Here is an 18817-nt window from a genome sequence, read left to right on the forward strand (position 1 = left end):
GGAGAGGAGGATTTGGTGGTTAACCGTGTCAAAGGCAGCAGGATTGATGAGTAGCCCTAGCTGATCATAGTGTTTCCACTACAGATAAAAGTGCAGTCTCTGTAAAGTGTCTGTGTTTGATGACATATATGGTCGAAGACACACACATACATGCAGTCACAAGCGCACTGACTGTGCACCTGCTTCCTGTGCAAATATAGACTGTGCAGACTCTCCCTCTCTGCTCAGCAGAATGTGACAATTAGGTGTGAAGTTGCTTTCATACAAGTTATCACCAGCCATAAGAAACCACTGGAGGGAGCTATGGTACAGAGCATTGCAAACCATAGTTACAGATGGTGGCCTATTAAACACACAGACGCACACACGCATGCACACACACACACACACACACGCACGCACGCACGCACGCACGCACGCACGCACGCACGCACGCACGCACGCACACACACACACACACACACACACACACACAAAAGCCTATTACACAAAACTAAACATGGTTAGTGCTCTTCCAAGCACTGTTTCATCACTTACCATGTCTCAACTTGCATTGAGAAATATCATTGTGGTGCAGACTGTGCAGAGAAAGGCTCATCTAGACTGATCTTGAATAACTTTACCATTTTGCCTTCATTATTTTGACATAAATGCCAAATGGGTAGTGTTAAAATGGCGAGTGGGAAGAAGAGGAAGGCACAGGCTGATGCAGGCTGTAGTATCCCCATGTGGTAATTTATTGTGCAGAAACCAGGACTATTTACAGGCTGAGTCGAAAAAAAAACATACAAAAATGCAAAAAAATGTCTTCAAAAAGAAAAGAAAAGAAAAATAAAGGATTAAATAATGTCTCAAGAAAACTACATAAACTACGACAAAAACAGAGCTAAGCTAGAAACCAAAGCATAGGCTAAGCCCTTGGAGGGGCGCTATGCATTAGGCCAGCAGTACTGGTTCACGCAACTGGCTGGAGTTAAGCAGAGTGTTCCTCACACCCATGGGTGCTGGCAACCTGTATTCTCTTAGCCCCTCCTTCAAAACATAATTAATTTTCAATTAACATCCCAATACATCATAGGTCCCACTCAATATAGCCTTAATAATGTTATCAAAACATGTAAAAAAAACCCCATAATAAACTGCAATGACCCTATGATCCGTTAGATGCATGTCAAACAATGCCAATGGTAAGACATGACAGTAAGTCCATGTAATGTTTGGCAATAATACTATAGGGCGACAGACATCCCTGTGACAGGTAGAGTTGCAACGATGATCTTTCATATTATTGGCTGAGTGCTGATCATGTGATGGTAGATGCATGACGAAGAATGTTGGGTGATTCCCGATGACCTGCAATAGATTTTTAAGTAATAATGATGAACCTGCTATGAAAATGAAACCTGACAAAAATCTTTTAAAAAGCAGCTGTAATTACAAAGCTACTTTGACAGACTAAAAGATGCAGACTCATGTCAAATCATCAACATTCTTATTTAGATAAGTCAGTTGTCCATGTATAAAGATTGGGGCCTTTGTCACCAACTCCTGAGGAATATAGCTGTCTCTATAGCTGCTAAATGCTTCACTATGTTGACATCTACTCTCTGACTTGTGCTGGGCTATGCAGTGGGTTTATCAGGGCTTTTTTAAACAGTTGCCTGCTGCGGCTGTAAATATGATTCATGAGAACAGAGGCTGCAGTTCGTAAAACCAAAATAATAAGCTAAAAGATGCTCAAATGTTTTGTAGAGCTGTGGGGAACTGCAGAGTGGAATGTTTATTATCTGTGGGTTCATCATTATGAGCAACACATCACAGCACTTTCGACAAAGTCATTTGATCCATTATTAATGTAAAACAGTAGCCTAAATAGGCCAATAGGTGTGACTATTGCGAGAATTTAGCAATTATTGCTGTTTGTCCAAGTAACTATTGTTCTGAAATTTGTTCCATGTGGGATGCCATCTTTTTCTTAGTCTAGATTTCCCACATGGTAATGTTATTGACCAGCAGCAGACACTTGTAATTGTGAATGAATAATTTGTTATCAAATCTCAACCATAATCCAGAACTCCTCTGTCTGGTGCTTCCTTCTCTCTGCACAGCACCCCATCACACACTAAGAAACACAATGCAGACTTCCAGGGTGCGTAGACAGGCTCCAGGACACATGGGTTACATTCATACAGAAAATATTGATAGTGTAGCTTTAAATGTCCACTATGTAGGACAACATGACAATATTTTATGAGTAAGTTCAGCAGGTTTATTGATCATACCAGTCAAAGCAAAATAGCAGGCAAAAAGAGAAGTCCTAAAAATCTTTATTATCACTCCAATATACTGTATAGTTAATATTCTATATTTCACCAGACTTTTCTATTGGGTCTCTGCTCTAGCTAGCAAGCCCACTGCATTTATTATGAAAATGTAATTTGTGTTATTTATGTCAGTTGCAGGTCACCATATGCTGTGCCAGAATCCTACTGCGATGTTTCTGAATCAGAGGAGGCTGGTCCACAGAGGCAAAAGAGGTTGCTCCTCTATTTTTGAAGGAGGGAGATCAAAAATATAAAAAAGATAAATTAGGTGAAATAAAATATTACCATTAACATTTGGAAAATACATTATTGGAATTCTGATAAAAATGCCTCAACAGCAAAGAGAGGAGAGAGGCAGAGGAAGACATGCTTTTTTCCTTAGGGTGAGGGCTTCAATCAATGAATCAATGTACTTAATTTCTTCATTCTAATCTGTTATTGGCAAAAACATGCAAAAAACATGCTCCCATGGAGGACATCTTCCTTAACAAATCGACTAGAATACAATATTAACTTTGCATTGCATTGTTCCAACGCTAATTTCCAGGATAATGTTGACTTTTCTCCTTTAAAATCCTAAGTTAGACATTTACAAATAGCTCTGGGTCTTGATGGGATAGACTGCACTGCAGCAAAAGAGTTTGGCTGTATACAACCCAGCACTCGTGAAAGAGTGAAGAAGCCACATAGATTTCTCCAAATTCCTGGCAGATGATTTTCATGTGAAAGACTCGGTGAATGCACGGGGCAAGGCGGCACGCATGCAGCCACACTGGTCATGAAACTGCAACTGTTCATGCAGGAAGTCACCGAAACTGGAGAGTGTGAGTGTTAAAGTACAAAATTCCCCAGGTGTGGGATCAATAAAATCCTATCTTATCTTAAAGTCAACGGAAGTTTGTGGGATATCTTCTTTTGGCTTAACAAAATACCTGTGTTTTCTCTTGCTGTTCACTCAGTTTTCAGTTTATGAGGTACACCAAGCTAAATCTTATACAGCATAACACAACAGCTGTGGAATAACTCCTTTTGTTAAGTTTAGAGTTTTTTTTGAATAGGACCCAAGGGCAGAAACAAAGCACGGAACTAAGGGAGTCGTTTAAAACAAAAAGGTTTATTTAACAAGAACAAAAACCATATACAATAGTTTAAATAACAACAAACAAAAAAACACAATCTCAAACACAAAAACAGCCCTTAAACAAACACTCAACTGCACTGTGGCAAGTGGGTAGGAAAAAATGCAGAACTAGAAACCAGCAAACTACTAGAAAACAAGCCAGGGATAAACAAAAAAGCTACAAATGAACTAGGCAAGGAGTAAACACACACACATTAGTCCAAGCCATAACACAGAAACAAAGTAATAAAACTGCGCTGCTTAACACCTTTCTATTGACTGCATTGTATTAATTATAGTGAGAGTTTTTTTTTTTTTTTTTTTTTTTAACTTTTTATTTATTTCACTTTTTTTACATAACAAACTCAAATGCACGGCAAGCATACAACAAAATGCTAACCTGGGAAAGCAAAAAACAAGTAAAATAGAAAAATAAAATAAACACTACAAATAAAGTAAATAGAAGAGCTCTTGTTGCAAAATGTATCACTGTCCATTAGTACTGCTGAGTATTTGACCCATCTTTTTTCAAATACATAGTCCATTTGTGCCACTTTTGGTCCAGGGACCCTGTTCTCATTCTGAGATAATAAGTCATTCTTTCCATCGAGTAGATCTCCTCAACAACATCCAGCCACTTTGGCTGGAGACTTTTGACTTTTGAATAGTACCTTCCGGAGTCAAACCCAGGTACATTATCCGGGGGTCCCTGGGTATCCTGTAGCACAAAACCTCTCTCAGAATCTGAGTCACTCAATCCCAGAACCCCTGCAAATTTACATATGACCAAAAAACATGCGTGTGATTTGCATTCATCTGCCCATATTGTCTCCAGCATTGCTGCTGTTCACCTATTTGTTTATTTTTGATGTGTGGTGTGACGAAGAAGCGAATTAAAGTCTTCCATCCAAACTCTCTCCATCTTTTAGAGCTGGTGGACATTTGTTGAGTTCTACACAAAGAATACCAATCACACTCTGTAAGTTTGATGTTCAGTTCTAACTCCCATTTTGATTTCACATATAATGAGTTCCTCTAATTTTGTTTTTGTAGATCCCTATACAGCTTAGAGACAGTCTTTACAGGTGTACATTTATATGCATTAGTAAATACTTCAATCACTTTGTTTCCTTCTGCAGAAGTTCCTCTTTTGATTTCTGTCTCATGGAAATGTCTTAGCTGTAAGTTTCTAAACAGGTCCCCATTATCCAAATCAAATTGTCTTTTGTAGTTTTTCAAAAGTTTTAAAAGTTTTCCCCTCCAAGAGTGTACGCATCGCTGTTATCCCCCTTTCTCTCCACTGTAGGGGAATCAGTTCATTAAACCTCTAAGTTAATATTGCATTCATTAATAAAAATAGAGGCAACCTTCCTCAGCTCAGAAGGATTTTATTTTTATTTTATTTATTTTATTATTTCTTGTACTGCTGATTTAATGATAATGAATGAACTAATGGTAAACCAGTCTGATAATCTGAAGCGTAAATTCTCGATACAGGGATTGCTTATATCCAGCTCAAAAGGACACCGTCTGACCACGACTTGAATGAAAAGTCTTATTTATTAAACACAATAATGAATATGAATAATGAATAATATGACCGATGACATGGGTGACGTAACACAATCAACTGTACAGAAAAACTTATGGCAGATAGTGGCAGAATGAGTTTGGTGATGGGCGGCACAGTGGTGCAGCAGGTAGTGCACGTGCCTCGCAGCAAGACGGTCGCCGGTTCGATCCCCGGGTTGCGCAGGGCCTTTCTGTGTGAAGTTTGCAATCGACTGGCGACTGGTTCAGGGTGTACCCCGCCTCTCGCCCGTTGACAGCTGGGATAGGCTCCAGCCCCCTCCAACCCTGAAAGGGATAGTGGGGATAGAAAATGGATGGATGGAGTTTGGCGATAGTGAGAAGTAGCTTTTAGGTCGAGATTTCTCCCAGGTAAACCCTGCAACCTGCCTTTTAGATCCAATTCCCACACCATTTTTTAAAACGCTCTATGGATTCTTTGAGGAACAGCTGTTATACATGGTGAATTACTCTCTTCAGACGGATGTCTTCCCCACCTCCTTTAAAACGGCGGTGGTGAAGCCCCTTCTGAAGAAGAGCAATTTAGACCCTAACATTCTTAATAACTACCGACCTGTATCCAACTTACCTTTTCTAAGGAAAATTTTAGAAAAACTTGTTTTTAACCAAGTAAATGACTTTTTAAACAAAAACAACATTTTAGAAAGGCATCAGTCTGGTTTTAGGATGAACCATAGTACAGAGACAGCCCTTTTAAAGATTTGAAACAATATCAGGTGCAACTTAGATAACCACAAGCTCACAGTCTTGGTACGACTGGATCTAACCGCCGCCTTTGATACAGTAGACCATCGCATTTTATTCGACAGACTGAGGCACCTGGTCGGACTCTCAGTTACTGCTTTTAACTGGTTCGTCTCTTACCTCACTGACGGACACTTCTTCGTAAGTTGGGATGCATGTTCCTCAGGAACCCATGAGATCAAGTGTGGGGTTCCCCAGGGGTCAATAGTTATGCTGATGATACGCAACTGTACATTGCCGTGTCTCCTGATGACACAGGGCCAATTGATGCCCTTTTTAACTGCATTTTAGACATAAAGTCATGGATGGCAGAAAATTTCCTTCAGCTCAACCAGGACAAAACAGAGGTCTTAGTCATTGGTCCTGAAGGCCAGAGAGAGAAACTTTTACCAAAACTACAAGATCTTAAACTAACACATTCTGTAAAAAATCTGGGCATGATTTTTGACTCTGAGCATACTTTTATTCCACACATCAAAAACATAACAAAGATAGGTTATTACCATCTCAAGAATATAGCCAGAGTCTGCCCGTTTCTCTCTCAGGCCAGCACAGAGGTGCTGATGCATGCTTTTATCTCCTGTCGCTTAAATTACTGTAATGCCCTGCTCCCTGGTCTTCCCAAAAAGAATATCTCCAATCTTCAATTACTACAGAATTCAGCCGCACGAGTGCTGACGAGGGTGGGAGCACATTACACCAGTTTTAAAATCACTGCATTGGCTCCGGCAGCGTTTCAGGATAGATTTTAAGGTTCTTTTATTAGTTTTTAAATGTCTTAACGATCTTGGGCCTTCTTATTTATCTGACCTACTTTTACCCTACCAACCCTCGCGGACCCTGAGGTCCTCCGGTACTGGCCTCTTAACCATACCAAAAGTAAGAACTAAAACACAGGGGGAGGCGGCTTTTAGTTATTTTGGCCCCCAATTGTGGAACAGCCTGCTGGAGAACCTCAGTGCCGCAAAGACTGTTGATGTTTTTAAAAAGAGGCTCAAGACCCACCTTTTCAATCAGGCTTTCAATCGATTTGTTTGATATATCTTATTCCTTTAATCAGGCTTCTTATCATATTTATCTTTGTTCGTATCTTATTTTACTTGCATGTTTTAACAACATGTTTAATTGCTATTTATTTCATTTACTCATTTTATTTTATTTTATGTTTATGTCTTAGTCCCTTGGTTTTTAGCTCCAGTGTTTCCTCATTGGGGCCCTTGGTTTTTAGGTCAAGTGTTTCCTCATGGGGGCCCCCCACACTCGGAGCTGCTCCTGGTCTACTGATGAGGGCGCTGCTGAGGGGACGACTCTGGCCTGGATGGCTGGAGGCCTCTGCACCTTGGTGTGGGGCCTCCTTTCTGCCTGGGTCGGGGTGGTCTTGGGCGGCGCTCCCCGGTCATGAGCCAGGGGCGCTCTCAGTGTGGATGGCCCCCAAAGGTGGCTTATTCCTTATCTTGTCCGTATGGGTGTGTGCGCGGGTGTGTGTGTGCGCGTGTCTGTGCATGTGTGTCTGTATGTAGTCATGGGGGCGGGAGGGCTGGGTTTTCTTCTTTGTTGTTTTTAGCCTCGGTGAGGCACTTTGTGTTGCTTTTTAAGTATGAAAAGTGCCATATAATTAAATAAAGTTTGAAGACGACTTGCGGAAGAGCCTGACGAGTACTTGAGCTTTGTCAAGGAGTCGTTTGACACTTACTTCTTTCTGGATCATGTTACCATGAGTTGCAGTGTATGTACAACACAGGGGGTCCTCTCTATGGCTCCGTACCTAGATAGATAAGACAAACACAGAGAAAAGGACAGATACTTTAATAATCCTCTAGCAGAAATTCAATTGTCATGAGCAACACAATGCAGTAAACAATGTATAGCACACATCTTTAATGCTAAAAGACAATAAGCTTAGCTCAACAACAGACATAATCTAACTTGCGACTGAAAATGTTGACATCTACAAACTAATCGAATTTACCTTTGTTCCTCGACAATCTCAGAGTCTTCATCACTCTCCTGGGATTCCTCCTCAGAGCTGCTGGGCTCATGTTCATTGTTTTTGAATGCTGCAAGCATGTTGCTTCCATTATCAGTTATGACTGTCAGAATTTTGTGTTTTGGTATTCCCCAGTCCTGTGCATTGGTTAACACAAGTCTTCATACACTCTAGGCCTACAGTGTGTGGGTGGGAGATCTGGTCAAGATCCAACAATATGTGCTTTGGTTTGTTTTCCTGAGTACAAAAGTATCAGGCACTAAATGCGAGGAATGACACTGTAAGTCCTTTTTTTGTCCATATGTCGAGACCAATTGTTGTTATGCGTGCCGTGGCGAGTCCTTCTTTAAATTTTTGTTTTTCATCGTTATAAAACTGGTTGATCAAGTTGTTTATTTTAGTTTTCTTTGGAATGGTCAGCCTCTTGTCTACGGTCTCAATCATGAGGACAAAATCTTCATCCTCAATAGTGCGGACAGGTAGACCGGTGCGTGTGAGTCAGTTTTATATTTTGTTATTGAGGCAAACGCTGCTGGGATCGATGATTGCACTCCCACATTTTTTGCACCAGCTTGCTGTTTAGGACTACTCGTCTGGGATCTAGGTGAGGAAAAATCAAAAGATACAATTACTCCTTATACAGACCACCTAAAGGCTTACAGATGAATTCAAATGAATTAAATGTCAGCTAATCCCTATAAGATATTACTTTGCTAATAGTATTATCATTTAAATATAATAAGATATCAAGTATAGATTTTGAAGATTCAAATGATGTGATAACACAATACAACTAGCTCTAGTGCTACATGTTTCACTCACAAAATTTGAAGCTAGCGAACTTACATTAGCTAACATTAACCCAGCCAACATTAGCCTGGCTAACGCAAACTGAAAACAATTTTTTGGCGAGAAAGACTGACATCCAGGCTAAGCCAATGTGGCTTGCTAGAAAATGTGCTGGTTGACATAGCAACTGCCCAGTGACATTGACTTAACGTTAATTTGCACAAGGACTTTACTTATCATTTAACATTAGCCGCTACAGTTAGCTTACTTACCATGTCTTAAATGGCAGGGTGGTGCGCCTTCAAGTGTCTCTTGAGGTTGGTTGTGTTCTTCCCACCTAGCTTGAAGCCACAGGGTGTCTCTCCATCGCCCATTAGTACGTTGTATTGAGTTTTCCTTTCTGCTGAGTTATAACTAAAGTGTGTCCATATATCTAATCTTTGTTTCTGACCAAATCCTTTCTGTGCTGAACTTTCCATCATGTGGCTGTCATCATTAACTTGCCGTTGTTCTGAAAGTGGGACATCAGCAGCACTGCTGTGCACATCCCTCAACCAATTCAACCAATGACAGGGATGCATTTTGACAGACAGACTAGATGCACAATTGGGGAAAAATACCATGCATTTTCAATGTTCAATTGCACACCACTAACATTTTAGTCCTGTCTCAGTCTCGTCAACAAAAACGAAACATACATTTCGTCATAATTTTATTATCAAAGATCTATTTTTAGCTCGTCAACGTCCTGTCTTAGTCATGGAAAAAAGGTCGTTGACGAACATTTTTCATCACATATTTCGTTAACAAAATTAACACCTCTGAATTTAGTATTGTAAGAACATTCAAAGTTGAATCAGACATATAAATTGCATTATCATGATGTGATGGGAAAGAAGGCACACAGACATAGAAAACAGTTTGCTTCAGGAATGTCTAATTTACAACCTCAGCAACATCAGCATTACCTGATTTTGGAGGTTCCTCTGAGACCTGGCACTTGGCCATTCAGACGGTTTTACTGTCCTTATCTCTCATGGAGCTATCAAGAAAGAATTAGCATCTCCATGAGAAACATCCTGGGTGAAAGGTCACCTTTGAAGTTGAAGTGTCTGTGTCTCTTGCTCCTCTGAAGGAATGTGAGAAGGTGTTCTACAGCCAGACATCTTGTCTCTCTCAGAATTAACACTTTCCTGTAAACAGTTCAAATGGTCAATAGCTCTTAAAAGTTGGGATTTTTTACAACTCCATTTCTCCTGAAGGAATACAAAAAGGCAAGGCAAGGCAAGGCAAGGCAAATTTATTTGTATAGCACAATTCATACACCAGGCAATTCAAAGTGCTTTACAGAAGCATAAAAATACATTAAAATCATACATTTCAAAGAAAGAAAGAAAGAAAGAAAGAAAGAGATTAGAAGAGAATAGAAAAATAAAAATAAAATACAATTAAAGGAAGCCAGTAAAAGACAATAATTTAGTGTTTAAGACAATAATCTAGCATTTAAAATGATTACTTTAAGTAAAAGCTGTTTGTTTGGTTCTCATTCTGGGAACACACAATAGACCTGTCCCTGATGACCTGAGAGGTCTGGATACTTCATATGGAGTTAATAAATCTACAATATATTTTGGTCCTAGACCATTTAATGCTTTGTAGACCAACAGTAAGATTTTGAAGTCTATTCTTTGATTCACAGGAAGCCAATGTAGTGATCTGAGGACTGGTGTAATATGGTCCATTTTTCTGGTGTTTGTAAGGACTCGTGCAGCAGCATTTCGAATCAGCTGTAGTTGCCTAATTGATTTTTTGTTTAGACCAGTAAAGACTCCATTGCAATAGTCCAACCTACTGAAAATAAATGCATGAACCAGTTTTTCCATGTCTTCTTTGGACAGACATCCCTTAATTCTGGTTATATTTTTCAGGTGGTACTAGGCTGATTTGGTAATGAGCTTTAACTGGCTGTTAAAATTCAGGTCAGAATCAATAATTACACCAAGATTTCTGGCTTTATCTGTTGTTGTCAGTGACATGGAATTAAGGTGAGCACTGATCTTTGACCTTTCATTTTTGGGGCCAAATACAATCACTTCTGTCTTATCTGCATTAAGCTGAAGAAAATTCTGGCACATCCACTCATTGATTTGATGAATACAGTCACTCAGTGAAAGTAAGGGACTGTAGTCATGTGATGACACAGAAATATAAAGTTGTGTATCATCTGCATAAGTATGATAAGAAATATTATGTTGCTCCATGATCTGAGCTGTAGATATTGAAAAGAAGTGGTCCGAGAATGGACCCTTGTGGTACCCCACACATCATCTTCTGTCGTTCAGACACATGCTCACCAATTGACACAAAGTAGTCTCTATCTTGTAAGTAAGATTTGAACCAGTGTAGTACAGTGCCAGTAAGTCCCACCCACTTTTCCAGTCTGTCAAGAAGTATGTCATGATCAACTGTATCAAAGGCAGCACTGAGATTCAATAATACTAAGACTGAGGTTTTGGAAGCATCATTATTCAGATGTATGTCATTTAAAACTTTGATAAGTACAGTCTCAGTACTGTGGTGTGGACGAAATCCAGACTGAAATGCATTAAAAAGATTGTTCTGCATCATGAAAGCATGCATTTGTTGAAAAACAACCCTTTCAATAATTTTTCCTAGAAAGGGAAGATTTGATATTGGCCTGTAGTTACTTATCGCTGAAGCATCCAGATTAGTCTTTTTTAGGAGAGGTTTTATTACTGCAGTTTTCAGGGCCTGGGGAAAGTGACCAGACTGAAGAGAATTATTTATTATCTGCAACACATCTGGAGCTATGCAATTAAAGACATTTCTAAAAAAGTTTGTTGGCAGAGTATCAAGGCAGCATGTTGTGGATTTTAACTGTGATACAGTTTCTGCCAGCCTTGTATGATCTAGAAGGTTAAAATGTGCTAGATTAACTGTAGAACAAGAAGGCACAGATGGACTTATCATTTTGCCTGAGCTGGAGCTGCACACTGTTTGTCTTATCCTTGAAATTTTATCTGTAAAAAAGGCTGCAAATTCATCGCATGACTTGTTGGATAGCAGCTCAGGAGGGACTGATGCTGTGGGGTTTGTCAGTCTATCCACAACAGAAAACAAAGTGCGGGCATTATTACAGTTTCTGTTGATAATCTCTGAGAAGAATGCTTGCCTTGCCTTCTTTAGTTCATGGTTATAGGTGTGGAGACTGTTTTTGTAAATCTCATAATGAACCTGGAGTTTAGTTTTTCGCCACCTGTGCTCTGCCTGTCTGCAGACTCTTTTCTGGACTTTGACCAGTGTGGTGTTTCTCCAAGGTGTCTTTTTCCTTCCTGATAAAACTTTTGTCTTAACTGGGGCGATGGAGTCAATAATAGCCATAACTTTGGAACTGAAACTATTTACAAGGTCATCAGTTGAAGCTGAGGGCAGTGTTGGTGATGGTGTAAAACACTGAGTAAAGACTGCACAGGTGTTATCATTAATATAACGCTTTTTGATTACCTCTGTTCCACTTTTGTTAAGAATAGCAGGTATGGCCATTTTAAATGACACACAGTAATGATCAGAAAGAGCAACATCCATCACCACAACCTCAGAGATATTGAGCCCTTTGGAAATAACCAAATCTAATATATGCCCTTTGTTATGTGTTGAATGTGTTACGTGCTGAGATAGGCCAAAATGATCCAGGATGTTTAGAAGTTCTTTAGCACATCCATCTTTGAGATTATCAACATGAATGTTGAAGTCACCCACTAACACAACACAGTCAAAATCAATACAAACAACAGACAGTAGATTGGCAAACTCATCGGAAAACTTTGCATTGTATTTTGGAAAAGGGGAAAGAAGGTCAGTTACAGGTCAGTTCTGCTACACCACCTTGCAAATGTGATTCATCAGTTTTTCCGGGACTGAACCGAGATGTTTGGGAAGGCCAAATTAGAAGTTTGTTTATTTTATCAAGTTTCTGATTAATTAGCACTCCCAGGTATTTTATTGATTTTGCTTCCCATTTTACTTTATATTTCTTTACTTGGTGTGTAATTAAAAGAAAGTATTTGTGTCTTAGCTATATTCAATTTGTAACCTGACACTTGGCCATACTCGACGAAAGTCACCATGAGTTTAGCAAGTGTTAAATTAGGGTTTTGGAGATAGATAATAATGTTGTCCGCAAAAAGTCCTATTAGATGGTCCTCATTTGCTATGCTGATTCCTCTCAACTCTTTATATTGTCTTATACTCTGTGCTAGGGGCTCTATGGATTTGGCAAAAAGTGCGGCGCTAAGACAGCATCCCTGGCAGGCGCCTCTGAACAGTTTGAAACTGCATATCAGATGGCCATTGATTTTTATTCTCGGAGTTGGGCCTCTGTAAAGAGCCTGTATGCACCTGACAAACTGACTATTGAAGCCCATCCTCTCTAGCACTCGGTACAGAAAGGGCAACAGACCCAGTCAAAGGCCTTTTCTGCATCTAAACTGGCCAGAACCGCACTTAGATGTTTTTTTTATTAATGTGTTCTATAATATGTAAAGTTCATCTGATGTTGTCTTGAGTTTGGCGTCCTTTTATGAATCCAGTCTGATCCTCGTTAATTAAATCGGGCAAGAGATGCTCAATTCTTTTACAGATAATAGAGGTAAACAACTTGTAATCTATGTTCAAAATTATCTTTATTCTTCCCTTCTTTTGGAATGACTGATATCACTTTCCGCCTCTTTCCATGATGGTGGTGCCAAAGCTTTTACTAGAGTCCAATTAAATGATTCTAACATAATAGGTGCGAGGTCTTCTTTAAAGATTTTGTACCATTCATTTGGGAAGCAATCACTTCCAGGACATTTATTTGCTTTCAGTTTACTGATAGCCATGTCCAGTTCTTTTTTTGTAATGGGAGGTATTAATTTAACATTTGCAATTTCCTATGAAAGGGAGGTCTAATGATATGAAATATTATATTGAAATATTGTTTTCATCATCTACAGTCTTGGGCTGCAAGTATAGAATTTCATAGTAATTTTGAAAGATTTTATGGATTTCATCTGGCTCAAGTTATTGTATTAGTTATAGGGTTTCTAATTATATGTTCAGTATTTTCCATTTGTTGAGCCCTAAGGTGTTTTGCTACAATTTTTGTTGCTTTTGGGCCTGACTTGAAAACGCTTTCAGTGAATCTCAGTTTCTTATCCAATTCATCATTCAAGATATTATTTATTTGAACTTTTAATTCTTTAATCTGTTTTTCAACCCTTTTTCAGCTTTTTTAAATAAGCTGTTCTTGAAATGAGTTTCCCCCTCATTATTGCTTTAACTGTGTCCCATATAATGGTTGGGTCCACTTGACCAGTCATACTATCCTTTATACATTCGTTAATTTCTTTCTTAATCTCCTTAACAATTATTTCCTTGTTTAGAACACTGATATTTAGCCTCCACAGTGTACTCTTCTGTCTGTCATTCAGGTGGATAGTTAAATAGATTACGTTGTGGTCTGATATATCTGCTGTTCCTATGGAACATTCCCTCACCCTGTGTCTATCTGTGATGTTCATCAAAAAGATGTCTATTCCAGAGATGGGGACTCGAGACATTGGGACTTGGACTCAAGTTGACTCGAGTCACTATTTTGATGACTTGTGACTTGACTTGACAAAAAATAAAAAACTTGAGACTCGACTTGGACTTGAAAGTGTAAGACTCGAGACTTGACTCGACTTGAGACACAATGACTTGAATGACTTGATTGTTGTTCATTTCATGTTTTCAGTTTTCAGTATGCGAGCACATGCTGGGAATGGTGTTGTGATGGTTGGATGACGACCCTGTCAATCAGTCATGCCCTCTCTACTGCCGACATTACGTTTTAGAGAAACACGCCCTCTCATATCAGACAGTCACCGTGGAGTGCCGAGAGTGATTGTTTTTGGCTTTCGTAACTACACTTCTGAAGGGAAACAGCGAACTGCCAAATGCAAGACCTGCTCAACAAAGATTTCGGACAGCCACGATACAACGTCAAACTTTGTTCGTCATTTGAAGAGCCAGTCTGCAGAGTAAGTGCTTCTCAATTAGCTAACCCTGTCAGTCGGTAGTTAGCTAACGTTAGCTTGATACAAGCATGGATACGAGATGGTTTGTGTGTGATTCATAGTCTCTTACTGACTATTGGCGAGTTAGTGCATGACATGTAGGGTCTGATTGACGCTAGGAAAGCAGATCAATAAAGCTGTTTTTTTTTTTGTCAGTAGGCTTACTGGGTTAGGTTTAGATAAAAGGTTTGGATAAAAGCAACAATCGCAAGTTAGGGCTAGCGATTGTTGTGTTGAAGAGTGTTTTGAGTTTAAAACAGCAAATTCAGTTCTTAAATATGGTTTTAAAAGGAAGTAAATTTTAGTTATGAATATTTGAAGTTGATATGGGTTAAGAACTGAGTAAATGAGATAAATATAGTTATAAAACAATAAATTAGGTAAATGTGATTTAATAAGGAGTAAGTTAATAGATAAAAACACATTTCAACCATAAAGAACAAAATTTTTTCATCGTTCTTGTTTTTGCTTAAGTTTCACAGATTTGCAGAGTATGAAAAGAAGAGAAGGGTCTGTGCTGATTCTACACAGCCTGCAATTTCACAGTTCATCCAGGCTCGTCCTCTGGAAGCGTATTTTGCTAACCATCCAAGACAGAAGGCTATAACAAATGCCATTCAGACAGACCTGGTCATAGGATGTAGCATGCCTCTTTCAATCACAGAGAATGAGCATTTCCGACACTTCCTGTCTGTGGCTGACTCCAAGTACCTGCCTGTCTGTCGCAGGACAATGACTTTGAAGATAGAATCCCTTGTTTCAGAGATCCGAGAGAAAATAAAAGTGCCTCTTGCTGGTGCAGACTATGTATCAGTTACAGTTGATATTTAGTCAGACAGGAGAATGCGTGGCTTTCTGGGAGTCACTGGCCATGTATTGGTAACATCTGAGGGAGTTCAGCTGAATTCATACTTGCTGGCCTGCAATAGATTCAAAGGAACTCACACAGGAGAACGGATAGCAGAAGTCTTTGATTCCATATGTGACAAATATAACATCAGACAAAAACTTGACTTTGTCATTTGTGACAATGCTGCAAATATGAAGTGAGCATTTACGGTGTGCTTTCCAAAAGAGGACATTGATGAAGGAACTGATGACGACAATCTGGGTGATGCAGAGTTGTGGGAAGACCTATCCAGAGGTGAATGGGAAACTGTGGACCAGGGGCCTCATTTATAAAACTTGCTTACGCACAAAACGGGGCTTAAAAGTTGCGTACGCAACTTCCTACGCAAAGGTTGTGATTTATGAAAATAAACTTAGCATGAGAATGTGTGCACCGGTACGCCAACTTTGATGCTTGCGTACAAACATTTTGGAGACAGAAGGAACTGGCGGTGCAGATGGTGAGGTGGTGCATTGAAGCCAGATTGATCTCATACATTTAATGTCATCACATATCAGACTTATAGACCCACGTAATCATAAACACCCAAGTCTGCAGTGTTATAGATGTGTTCCTTTAGTGAGCCGTTAGGCCTACTACTGTATGCACAATGTTCATATATCATGCTTCCATCTTCAAATGATACAGAGTGGTGGATGGCACTGATGGATTAGTATTAATTGTGACAAGGTGTGTAACAATTATTCAATTTGCTGAGTAAGCATATAAATAGTGCGGTGACACTCGTGCGTAATGCTGCACAATGGATGCGCTGGCACTGCTGGAAGATCACGCAAATGGTAGGATCAGGATGGAGAGAAGTTTTAGGGACCACGGAGATTTCCTAGCCCATGATGATGACTGGCTAATCAGCCGATTTAGATTCCCTAGAGCGATGCTCTTGGATCTATGTGCTGAACTGGGCCCAGTGTTAGATAGACCCACCCGCCGGAACCGCGCCATCCCGGTGCATATCCAGGTGCTGACCACTCTGGGGTTTCTGGCGACTGGCTCCTTTCAGTGGGAATTAGCCGACAGGTAAGTGTTTGATATGATTAATATTATATAATGTTACATTGTCTGTGTAAAGCCCCTTTTGGGTATGATATAATTCAGTTAAATTATGTCCTTAGGTCTGCGATATCGCAGCCATCCCTCAGCGCCATAATGCCAGCCATTTTGGATAGCTCTCATCCTTGATTGACTCCGGTTCTTCCACAGGGAAGCCATGCTTCTTCAACAAACTGTGCCTCCTGTGCAGTGCTGGATGTGCGGACTCCTGTGTCCCAGTGAATTTGCATGCTTGTGTATGGTGTTTGGAAGTGGATCCCCTTTTCTCTAAGGAACCTGCTGCCAGATTCCGAGGGAGGTTGGAGACATTGAGTCCGAATGGGCCATGTTCTCCACTTCCATTGTTGATGCAGCCGTCCATAGCTGTGGCCGTAAAGTCGCCGGTGCCTGTCGTGGCGGCAATCCCCGAACCCGGTGGTGGACACCGGAAGTAAGGGATGCCGTCAAGCTGAAGAAGGAGTCCTATCAGGCTTAGTTGGCTCATAGGACTCCTGAGGCAGCTGATGGATATCGGCAGGCTAAGCGGGCAGCAGCTCGGGCGATTGTAGAAGCAAAAACTCGGGTCTGGGAGGAGTTCGGGAAGGCCATGGAGGAGGACTACCGGTGGGCCTCGAAGAAATTCTGGCAAACCGTTCGGCGCCTCAGGAGGGGGAAGCAGCTCTCCATTAATACTGTTTACAGTGGAGGTGGGGAGCTGCTGACCTCGACTGGGGATATTGTCGGGCGGTGGAAGGAATACTTCGAGGATCTCCTCAATCCCACTGTCATGTCTTCTGCAGAGGAAGCAGAGACTGGGGACTCGGAGGTCGATTCGTCCATCACCCGGGCTGAAGTCACTGAGGTAGTCTGCAAGCTCCTCGGTGGCAAAGCTCCGGGGGTGGACGAGATCCGCCCTGAGTACCTCAAGTCACTGGATGTTGCAGGGCTGTCCTGGTTGACACGCCTCTGCAACATCGCGTGGCAGTCGGGGACGGTGCCTTCGGACTGGCAGACTGGGGTGGTGGTCCCTCTGTTTAAAAAGGGGGACCGGAGAGTGTGTTCCAACTATCGGGGGATCACACTCCTCAGCCTCCCTGGGAAAGTCTATTCCAGGGTACTGGAGAGGAGAATCCGGCCGATAGTCGAACCTCGGATTCAGGAGGAACAATGCGGTTTTCGTCCCGGCCGTGGAACACCGGACCAGCTCTATTCCCTCTCCACAGGGTGCTTGAGGGTTCATGGGAGTTTACCCAACCAGTCCACATGTGTTTTGTGGACTTGGAGAAGGCATTCGACCGTGTCCCTCGCGTCATTCTGTGGGAGGTGCTCCGGAAGTATGGGGTTGGAGGCCCTCTGCTGAGGGCTGTGCAGTCCCTGTACAACCGGAGCAGGAGCTTGGTCCGCATTGCCGGCAGTAAGTCGGACCTGTTCCCGGTGCATGTTGGACTCCGCCAGGGCTGCCCTTTGTCACCGGTTCTGTTCATTATTTTTATGGACAGAATTTCTAGGCGCAGCCAGGGACCGGAGGGGGTTCGGTTTGGGAGCCGGCAGATTTCGTCTCAGCTTTTTGCGGATGATGTTGTCTTGTTGGCCCCATCGAGCCAGGACCTTCAGCGTGCACTGGGACGGTTCGCAGCCGAGTGTGAAGCAGCTGGGATGAGAGTCAGCACCTCCAAGTCCAAGGCCATGGTTCTCGACCGGAAAAAGGTGGCTTGCTCCCTCCGGGTTGGGGGAGAGATCCTGCCTCAAGTGGAGGAGTTTAAGTATCTTGGGATCTTGTTCACGAGTGAGGGAAGAATGGAATGTGAGATTGACAGGCGGATCGGTGCAGCGGCAGCAGTAATGCGGTCACTGTATCGGTCCGTCGTGGTGAAGAAGGAGCTGAGCCGAAAGGCGAAGCTCTTGATTTACTGGTCAATCTACGTTCCTACCCTCACCTATGGTCATGAACTTTGGGTCATGACCGAAAGAACGAGGTCCCGGATACAAGCGGCTGAAATGAGTTTCCTCCGCAGGGTGGCGGGGCACTCCCTTAGAGATAGGGTGAGGAGCTCTGTCACCCGGGAGGAGCTCAGAGTAGAGTCGCTGCTTGTCCACATCGAGAGGAGTCAGCTGAGGTGGCTCGGGCATCTCTACTGGATGCCCCCTGGACGCCTCCCTAGGGAGGTGTTCCAGGCATGCCCCACCGGGAGGAGGCCCCGGGGA

This window comes from Chaetodon auriga, chromosome 14, assembly GCF_051107435.1.
Source record: "Chaetodon auriga isolate fChaAug3 chromosome 14, fChaAug3.hap1, whole genome shotgun sequence".
NCBI lineage: Eukaryota > Metazoa > Chordata > Actinopteri > Chaetodontiformes > Chaetodontidae > Chaetodon > Chaetodon auriga.